Here is a 10,112-nt window from a genome sequence, read left to right as displayed (position 1 = left end):
TGGTTTTTTTTTTTTTTTTTTTTTTTTTTCTTCCTTCTTCTTTTCTGTGAAAGGATTTTGCACAATGGGTTTCCGAGAAAGAAGATTCGAGGCTTTTCTTCTCTTTCCTGGAACTGCCCTAATGAATCAGTGCGCTCCCCTTTGCGCGGTGGCTCCGCGGTCCCCGCCCGCCTTGGCGCAAGGCTGCGCGTCCTCTCAGCATCTCCATGCGTGCTGTGCCACCTCCTGGTGACACCGCAGAGCTGCACGGCTGGGTCCCCTGCTCCGAATCACCCCCGGGACACTCTTGTCTCCCCCAGCAACCAGGCAGAGGCAGCTGCAGGATTATTTTTTTTTTTTTTGCCACCCAGTTATCCTGCTCCCATCTCCTAAGGTGCTGCGCCAGCCAAGGGGGGGTAAGGCCAGCTGTGCCCCCCGGTCCCTCACCACCATCATCCATGCCACCCCATGGCACCCTTCACCCTCTCTGCCCGTGAATCGAGGTCACCCTTCGCTGACATTTTGCAGCCTGAGACAGGGAGGGTGTCCTTGGGACTGAGCCCCCCCATCCCGTGCTGCCACGCACAAGTGGGTGTAAGTCCAGGGGTGGGTGGCCTGGGGGGTGAGCTAAAGTCCTGGAGCAAGGTGGGGAGCAAAATACCTGCTGAGATCTTAAGGACCTGGGCCTGAGAAAGCGCTACGTAAAAAATAACTTTTAAGATTGTTTGGGTGATGCGCCAGGGTTCGGGCCTGGCCCAGCGCGTTGCTCCGGGCAGGCAGAGCACCCCAACCTGCCTGCTCAGGATCACTTCTCCGCTCAGATACTTCCCTAACCCTCAAGGACTGAGGCTCCTCTTGTGTTATCACTGTGTGGTGGCTGCATTTATGAGGGATGAGGGCAATGAAGGACTGAATCCTGCACAGCCTGGAAGAGGCTGGTGCAAAACCAATTTATATTGGTGTATATATTAATTATATATTGGTTATATTGGTATATATATTAATTTCCCAGGTGGCTACTGAGATGCCAGTGATGGCCCTGTCCCAGGGCCGTGGTTTGTGAGCATCAGCAAGGGAGGAATGCTCCCCACACGGTACCACAGGCTGCAGAGGCAGATATGGTAGGAGGTGAAGAGGATTGGGCTGAATCTGAGGCAAACTCATCAGGTAATGCTATGCAAAAAAAAAAAAAAAAAAAAAAAAAAAGCTTCTCAGCATTTCTCGTTTCTTAGGGGATACTTAGAACAACAGCAGAATCTTTCATCAGAACATTTCCAATTTTCTGTGCAAGGCATCCATCCAAGGCTTCCCAAGGAGAGCCCCTGGCTGCTGGGAGAGGGGCTCAGCCCCCAGGCCCGGCTGCTCTGTGCTGAAGGTGGCACCGCTGCCTCTCTTATGAGCGAGAGCCTCCTGCTGCAGCTCCCTCGGGCGCAGGCCCAGGACTTGCAGATGGAAGGAGGAGGTCGAAAAGCTGGACCACAGATGCTGTGGATGTGGCTGGTGGCCACAGGAATGCAGCGGTCACCACTAGCAGGGATGTTCTTCACCGTGTCCGTCATGAACCTCCCTGAGGAAGTTTTTGTCCCATTTTGCCAGCAATGCCACACCTGGTCTGAGTTTGGGGGGCAGATGGAGCCCGAGGCTCCTCTTCGCCAGGGGAACATCTCAGTATCAAGTATATCACCTTGGTGCTGAAGGGGGAGAAGCAAACAGGTATTATTCTAATATATTCATTTTCTCTCCTCCAGGCCAGATCCATGTGCCAGCTTCGTTGCATTGCACACATGCTGAAAAGGTATCCCAGCACTTTCCGCTGCAGTTTGGGATTACAGCGATCTGCAACCTCTAATCCCTGCTCAGCTCAGGAGAGTGTTTCTGGTCGCTTGTGCATTAATGCTGCCAAATCAATCTCTCGTTTCTTACGGTCATAAAACTCCACTCAGTCCCATGTTGATTTCAACAGCCATAAATCTGTGCCCACTTTCTACTCTGAGGGGCCAAGGATGCCCCCAAGTCAGGGCAAGAAGGAGCAGTTAATTGGTACAAAAAGAATAACAAGTGTGGGCACAGATCCGAAACCAGGATTTATTTAGGAAGATTTTCTGGTTATTATCTACTTAGGAACAGAGGATTTGTCAGAACAACTCAGCACATTTTCATCAAATCTGGCATCCTGCATGTACGGGGATAGTGAGAGGATTTATTAGAGGGAAAACTCTTTCTAGCCTCCCCCAGAAGGGCAGGTACAGGGCCCAGAGCTGTTGGGAAGGGGAGCAGAGGCAACGCTGAGGGTAGAACCAGAACTGGCTGCAGGTACCCAGTTCCCATGAGACTGGAGCCAGCAAAAGCAGCTTCAGCCTGACTGGAGCCTGGGCTGGAGCTGACACAGCTGAAGTGGAGGTGCTGCCCCACTCCTGCCTGCAGGCTGGGCAAGAGCTAGCCTTGGGCTACTGCATGTTAATCTAAACCCAAATGCTTTTTCAACTCGGCCCCAACACGGGCCACATCCAGCTGGTTCCGTCAAAAGGATCCATCGGCCCTCCCTGTCACATCTGGCTGCTAGGAGACTGGCAGCACAAAATCCCCAGGCTTCACTAAGAAAAACGTTTTCTGATAGTCTCACTGATGTTCCAGTAACAACAACATCATCTGAAATATCAAGCGCTTGGGAAATGTTTGTTTTACAAAATGGGGTAGGAGCTGCTACAAAAACAAGCTCTGTTAGTAAAAAGAAAATATTCCCTTGTCAACAAGCAAAGAAAAAAAAAAAAGTGCGCGTACCCAAAGGCAAGAGCCCTGGGAAATGCCCTTTCCCATGCACAGTGGCAGGGCTGCTGGGGCCCTGGCAGGCCAGCTCGATGGCAGCGGGTGAGAGCCGTGGCTGGTGTGGGAGCAGTGGGGCTGCGGTGGCCTCAGCCGCGTGAGCCGAGTTCCTCACTGCTGTTCTCATTTATAAATAGAAAGGCAGTTAGTTATTATTAGAGCTTGTTGAGTGGGTTTGGAGGAACTACAGAAAACCTTTCCAAATGAGCTGCTTTCCAGTTCAAGCAAAGCTCCTGGGGTCACATCTGGAGGAGAAAGTCACGAGGAGCACCTGGAGTCTTGGAGACGGGTCTGGGCTGGTCTCACAATGAAGGGCTTCACCTTGGCACCAGGTCGTGGTGCTCCCGGCATGCCTCTCCCTAAGGGTGGTCTGTCCTCACCCTACTCTGTGCACCCACGATTCCCACGCCTGTGATAACAAGGCGAGAAACAGAGAAACTTGCCTCGGGCCTTGTATCTCCAGCACCTTCCCCTGGACCTCGGAGGGTACAGCCAGCTCCTGCACCGTCACACCATCCCCAGGCACACGAGGAAGCTGTTTCCCACACCGCATAGGTGGCACAAGGAGAGCTTTTTGTCACATCTTCCGGCTGCCCCAAGACCTCTGGGGGCTCGTGGATGAGCACAGAAAGATGAAGATGTACACCTGGAAAACCCAGAAGGCGGCTCAGTTCTCCTGGCTCCGGCAGAAGAAACACCATCGGGTATGTTAGGGTGGTTTTTGTGTGTGTTTGTGTGTGTGTGTCCCATCTTGTCCTCATGCTCATGGGCTGTGCCTGGGGGCTCTCAGCCGTGAGGTGGTTTTTGGCCATTTCTCCCAAAGTCATGGAGGTCAAAAGCCGTCAATAGCATTTAGGTCCCAGAAGACGCGCCTAAGCACATCACCAGCTATCTTATCATGCCTGAGCTGCTCTGTACAACCCTAATTGTACAGCTTCTTCTTTTAAATCTTATTTTCCTTGTCTGTCTGTTGGAAACCACATTTTTCTCTTATCTGTACATTATACCTTCTAAAATCTGTCGCTAAATCTACAAAACTGCACCCAGTAATGCACAGAGATCCAGGACTGAAAGCATTTCATTCGTGACTGTCCTTTACAGAGCCAGCAGGGTCAGAGGAAAAGAAAAACAACACACACATGATCAATATTTTTTAAAATAGGATTTGAAAGCAAAGCATGAGAAGCCTCTATCTAGTTTTAATTTCAAATGAAAAAATACGGTTATTAATATATGGCAATGCTACTCTACCGTAAGAACAAAGTGTAGATAAAACCTGCAGGCTTAATGAGGCTCAGGAAAAATAAAATTTGAAAGCAAATCTTTGAAAATCTCTAGGTAATCTCTGTTCCATTTATCATGCTTTGGCAATCAGAAAGTAAAACCAGGCTTAGCATAATGAAAAAAAATCAAACAGGCTTTTTTTTTTTTTTTTTTTTCCCCTGATGCTCTAAAATCACAGAATAATATAGTCATGGCGCACAGGGAATCTAATTGCAAAGGTCTCCTCCTGCATGTCTGAGTAGACTATGCGAGACTGGAATTTTTTAATCACAATATTTAAGCTCTCCTTGGTGACACAGAACTAATGCAGCGGTCCTCTCTTGATCTGCCAGAGATGTGAAGGTAACAATGGTTGATAACTCAGTCGCAAGCTGAGAATGTGAAAAAGACCTAAAAAAAATTTACTTCCCTTGACATCTATGCCCTGTCAGGTCAGCGACGCAGCGCCGGCCCCAGCTGGGCTGGGGTTGAGAACACCAGTGGACAGCGTGGCCGAGGAGGCTTTGCCTGTGCTTTTTGCTTTGTAAAGTGCTTCGATCACTGCAGACCCCTGAGTCTCCCCATCACTGGAGGGGGATCGTGCTGTGCCCCCCTGGAGCTGAATGTGACAGCCCGGCCAAGAATTTTTGGGGTAGACAAGCTCAAAGCATCGTACCCAGCTGCTGCCAGGACTGATGCTGAGTGCTGCCCCACGGCACTGGTTATCTCTGGGTCTCTTGGCTCAATGGCAGGGGCTGTGAACACAGGAGGGAACTGGTATTTGGGAATTAGGTCTCCAAAAGCCCCAGATGGCACCGCTGGACCCTGCAGTGGGTGCTCCCCATCATGATGCCGCCGGTCCCGCAGAGCTGGAGGTGGTCCACACCCAGAGGAGGCGTAAGACGTCTGTGGTCCCTGCAGCCTTGAAAGTGGTGGCTCCCAAACATTTCCACCGGCAGCCCCATTTCCTGGGCCACCCCAGATCTTAGCAGAAAAGCCTTCTTAGCAGTTGATTTTCTGTTGGCCTGGTAGTCCCAGCACAGCTGCCTGTCCCCACATGGCACTGCAACCCTCCCTTTAGAGACCATTTCTCCGAGGGTGTTTCTTTTCTCTGCTGAGCCACACAGAAAGCCACCCAGCAGCCTTTAAACTACCTCGTTTGGCTACTGACTGCACCAAGCTCAGAGCAGGAGGCTGTAGCATCACTGTAATGGGTCCAAAACATCTTCAAAACAGCCAGCTTGACCTACTTGTCCCTTCCCAGCTCCTCCAGCTATAATTTCCTCACAGAGAACACTCGCAGTCCTGCGTTCTGCCCTCCCAGTGCTGCAAAGCTGGGCTGTTCTGCAACTTCCACGACTTCTTGCCTTATCTAATCACAGGGCTGTGTGGGGATCCTTCAGCTAACCATTCATTGGGAAGCAATTTTAGATTCTTGGGTGAAAGATTAAATATACAGTCGATGCATTATTCCGGTACAAAGTGTGTCTGTTGCTATAGACAAGGAACACATGTGGGGCCATTTGGAGGTAATAGGAGTTGCTTTCATCTCCTATTCCTGTTGGCAGCGGCCACGGTTACTGTGCTTTGAAATCACTCCTTTTGCAGACAATTAGGAGGGAGGAATTCTCAGCAATTAGTCACTCCAAATCACATATGAGCATAAAAATAATTGCACCTTCCTGAACTCACTGCGACGAGATTGTATGTGTACAATTCACTTATATTCATATTTTTGTCTCCGGAACCGACACTACCAAGGATTTATTTTTCAGCAGAGCTGAGTGCGTGGTGCTGTAAAATGGGCATTTGAATGTTGCCTCTTTTCCCAAAGGTGCTGTAAGAATGAGAACTGCAATGAGCATAAAGCGTTTTAAGACTCTGCAAGCAGTGTTACAGGGCTCTGGCCATTACTGTCCTTAATTCTGCTGGAAGATGGGTGTAAAAAGAAATAAATAAGTAAATGATCCAAAGCAAACAGCTCCAGGCAGAAGCTTGACTGGTTGGGGCTTTCTGCCTCCCTAGGCTTATGCCCTCAGGTAGGACAACAGTAATGAGCAGCTCAGGTTATCCGCTGCAGGGGGAAGATGGGACTGGATTTAGACTGCCGATCCGAGGTGTCCAGCCAGCTTCAGGAAGCGATCATGATAGCTTCTTGCTCGTCTCTTTTCATTATGTAGCTATTAGGGTGAATTAGAACGCTCAAAGTCTGGATCTGATGAAGCCACAAATATCAGACTTCAATTTTCCCACAAGTACAGGGTTGAACCCTGTAGCCACCTCCAACTACGAGCAAATTGCAGCTTCTCTGTCTCTTCTTCACCTCCCCAGGTGCTGGAAGTCTGGAGTGTTTTCTTGGAGACTTGCCTGTAGGTGTTCATGCTGAAGTTCCCGTGTCCGCAGCCAGGACAAACATTTGGAGAAGGGGGATGTTTTTTCCCCTCACGCTCATGCACCAACCTCCCTGCCTCCTCTTAGTCTCATCTGTGGCATACATCGGGATGTGAAAGCTTGCCCCTATCAGTGGGTCTGAAGAATTAGTGACCACATAGCCCTGCAGTGCTGTGCTCTCTACAGCCTCCCCCCACCAGCACTGCCAGGGGCATTTGTGCCAAGACAACCATCCGTTTTCAACAGAAATGCAAGAATTCAAGCCCTGCTAATTATCAGCACCCCACACACAGCTTTGTCCCCTGTTAGTGAAGAATAAAAACCCATCTCCAGGCTGCTGTCTCCACTGATGCCCAGTGTTTGCCTTGGACCACACTGAATTTTTTTAGAAGTCGGGTCATAAAAAAAAAAAAACAAAAACAAAAAACACGTGTAGAAGAACTGCCGTGCCTTTCTTTATCTCTTCCTTCATAAGGACTTCCCTCAGAAGAACTCTGCTGAAGTCATAAGTCACAAAGGGGCTTTTTCAGGCACCAGAGATATGTTTTCTCCCAAAGAGAAATCGAGCTAGGACAGATTTTTACGGACTCTTCTTGTTCCTGCGCTGCCCCGAGCACACGGACTGCTCCATACACCACGGAAGGGCAGGGCCAGCCAAGGGCTGAGCACAGGAGGAGGGGGCCTGAACACGTGCACATCTTATCCCTAATAATGGAAAAATCTGCAGCCAGTAATGACTATTACTGCAGTACAAATGTACACAGTGGGAGAGACTCCAGCAGACCCTCCTGAAATCTTTTTTGTATGACTAACTGCAGGAGAGAAGAGCCCTTCTGCAAGAGCCAGGGAGGGCTCTTCCACGTGCAGCCAGACTAAAGCAGAACCATGTCTTTTCCTTTGGAATGAGACATTTTAACTTCTCTGTGCTGCGCTTTGCAAGGAACCAGTCCTTGCAGTGAGGGTGTCACAGCATCTGTTGGGATCCAAGAGGGGACAGTGGCTCAGGAGGGAGCTGGGGACACATCCCTATTCCATTATTTTTGCAGCCCAGGAAGATGGCAATGCAGTGAGACCCACCAACAGTGCCTCGCTTGCTCCTCGTGTTGTTATTTTAATCTGATCCCAAATGAAGAACAGGCCACCAGCCCATCCCACCATGGATGCTGCCAGCAGCGGGATGCTGAGCAGTGTGGCACGCCCGGCCCTGTTTGTTTACCATGACATTAGTCACTCGTTTTCCAAATCCTTTGGAAAAAAACACAGCCAAAGGTCCAATGCTCCAGCCTTTCTGCTGCCAGACCAACGTCAGAAGCCACAAGAAACAAATGGACCAATTTTGAGGCCACTTGTGCCCCACAGTAAAGATAGAGGGTGAGGCTAAAGCAACGTCCCATAAATCTGCTTGGACAACAAGTCCCAAGTGCCTTTTAACTCTCCACCTTTGCAGCTCCCTGAGCTCCTGTCATCTGTCATGGTTTGGCTCCTGTCATGTCATATTTGGCCTCAACACAGCATCGCCACATGAGATCTGGGTGGGAGAAGGGCTCGGGTGAGACTGAAAAACAGTCCACGGGACCCACCCCCACCAGCTGGCGTTCAGTCAGTCTTATGCACAGCATCACCTGAAAACTGCTGCTAGGATCCTTCAACGTCCACTTCAACCTCTTCCATGAGGTTAGGAGGGGTTTGCCATCCTCTCCTGTCCCTACAGCCTCCGGCTCCTGTACCCCCCAGGGCGGGCTGGGACCCGCCACACAGTGCAGAGCCTGGCAGCATCCTCCTGCATGCACTGCCTCGGGCACCCCGGTACCCACAGCTGCAAACACCCTCCTTTTCACCTCTCCCATCTGCTGCCTTCAGCCTCCAGTTTTCACACCCATTCAACGCTCTGCTTGTGCCAAAGGAGAGCTTGTTACCAGCCCAACACATGCCTCCCCCTGGAAATGCTCCTAACCCACCACAGTAATGAAGAGCCTGACCCTGCTCTTTTATGGTATGTTTGGACTATTCCCCACTTTCACAGTCAGTAAAACCCAGCAGAATCCACACGTGACTCTGTGTTACTGACTGCTCGGTGCAGGGTCTAATAGGGACCGTAGGCTGCGTAAATGAGCATTTACCTTCTGGGGCTTCCTCCTGGTGGCAGCAGGATGGGTACCACACTAAGCAGAGCTCAGCGTGTGGCCGGAGCACGTCTTGCCTCCCCAGCCCGACAGCAAGTGGCACTCTCTCCACGCAGAAGCCCACGGGCAGTGGCTGACGTGGCCACAGGGCTTCTTTCTCTCAAAAGCAGAAGGAACCCATCATCCGGCCAAGGAAGATGTAATTCTCCGGTACATGATGGCACAGGGCCAGTTCCCTTCTCCGGCTGCTCTTCATTAATCAAAGGCAAAGTGCTGCAAAGCAGAACATTTCACAGCAAGTTTTCCTTTCCTGGCGGGTGAGGACAGGATCTGATAGCTCCACTGTCTGGGACAGCGTTGGGTGCCAACCTCCTCCTCTCTATCAGCCATAACACGAGTGGGCCTCGACAGCTCCCAGCACAGGCAGGAGTGAGACCGTCGGGGTTTCTGCGCTGACCCCGAATTCTGATCCAACCCCACACCAGCTCAGGGCTCGTTGCCACAAGGGTGATTCCCTCTGGGGGGGGGGCAAAACGGAGTCCTGGCCCCATGCTGCAGATGTTAACAGGGCTTTTGAGAGCACGTGGATTTATTCTGAGGTTGGGTCTCTAGAAATCAACTCAAAGAGTCTAATAAAACCATTTTTAAAACGTGTGTGTGCTACTTGTTTAAGGAACCTCAGGAGAAAGCATGGATAAATTGCTCTTCTCCAGCACGGCTCCAGGTGGAGCACCTCAAAAGGCAGAGCAGTTCCTGTGAGCTCCGGGCAGGGATGCCCGTGGGGAGCCCCTCAGTCTGGTAAGGCTGTAAAAACTGCTTTGATCCTGCCGTCAGCAAGATGCTGCGAACATCCTGACCCGGCAACCCAGAGGGATGCTCGCTCCAGCACAGCACTGGACCTTTTTTCCAGCAATTTCAGCGGGGACCAGTGTCCTGACCCGGGCGCTCAGAACACGACACTGAAGCTGTGAAGACACTAAACTCCCCCAGTCTTGCATCCCATCCATTCCAGGACATGTCCCAGAAGGATAAAGTCCTACAGTACAAGGAGTTTTCCTGGCTTGTTTGCAACCTGTTCTCCCTAAAATAACTACAGGAGCTCTTGGGCCTTGTAGCTTTTCCCATCGTAACACCAGGGAATGTAGCTGAGCCATTGTGTTTTACTTCATCTATTTATTTATTCTTCACAGCCACTGAGTTATAGATACTGCCACTAACAATAGCTGGGAAAAGTTTAAGCCATTTATGGACACTGAAATGCTAGCTAAATAGAAAAGCTTTTGAACATTTTGCAAGACCAGCTTTAAAAACAGGATGTTCAAGCCCTTTATTTTGGGATGTGTTTGTTCCAGTGATCAGATGTTCCACCCTGGTATCTCTGTCACAGAAAAAAAAGCCCTACAAAAATTGAAAAAGAAAACAAAGCACAAATTTTAAATCGATCCCAGGAATTGTTCTGCTATAAGGGGAAAAAATGTGCTGCAGATTTCAGTGGCACCCACGTTCCTCAGGAGCACCCTTGGGGGGGGGGGG

The 10,112-nt window shown here is 50.3% G+C and overlaps 2 long non-coding RNA genes across 4 annotated transcripts in view; one reads left to right on the top strand and one right to left on the bottom strand.

Moving 5' to 3' along the window:
• The first annotated feature begins 1,999 nt into the window (after positions 1-1,999).
• Positions 2,000-9,235, top strand: LOC113486710. Its single transcript, XR_003399646.1, has 2 exons — positions 2,000-3,506; positions 6,397-9,235. It is a non-coding gene; the product is annotated as an uncharacterized LOC113486710 (long non-coding RNA).
• Positions 6,437-10,112, bottom strand: part of LOC113486708 — a 5,318-nt gene continuing 1,642 nt past the window's right edge. Inside the window, exons 2-3 of one of the 3 annotated variants that reach the window (XR_003399643.1) lie at positions 7,673-9,977; positions 6,437-6,549 (exon numbers count right to left, since the gene is read on the bottom strand). This is a non-coding gene — a long non-coding RNA (uncharacterized LOC113486708). Of the gene's footprint in view, positions 6,550-7,457; positions 9,978-10,112 lie in introns of those variants that run through there. The other 2 variants (XR_003399641.1, XR_003399642.1) reach the window with 2 other exon arrangements.

This window comes from Athene cunicularia (genome assembly GCF_003259725.1).
Source record: "Athene cunicularia isolate RWA chromosome 18 unlocalized genomic scaffold, athCun1 chr18_part1, whole genome shotgun sequence".
Lineage (NCBI taxonomy): Eukaryota > Metazoa > Chordata > Aves > Strigiformes > Strigidae > Athene > Athene cunicularia.
Note: the sequence above shows the minus strand (reverse complement) of the source record. Positions and strands in the feature narration are given on the sequence as shown.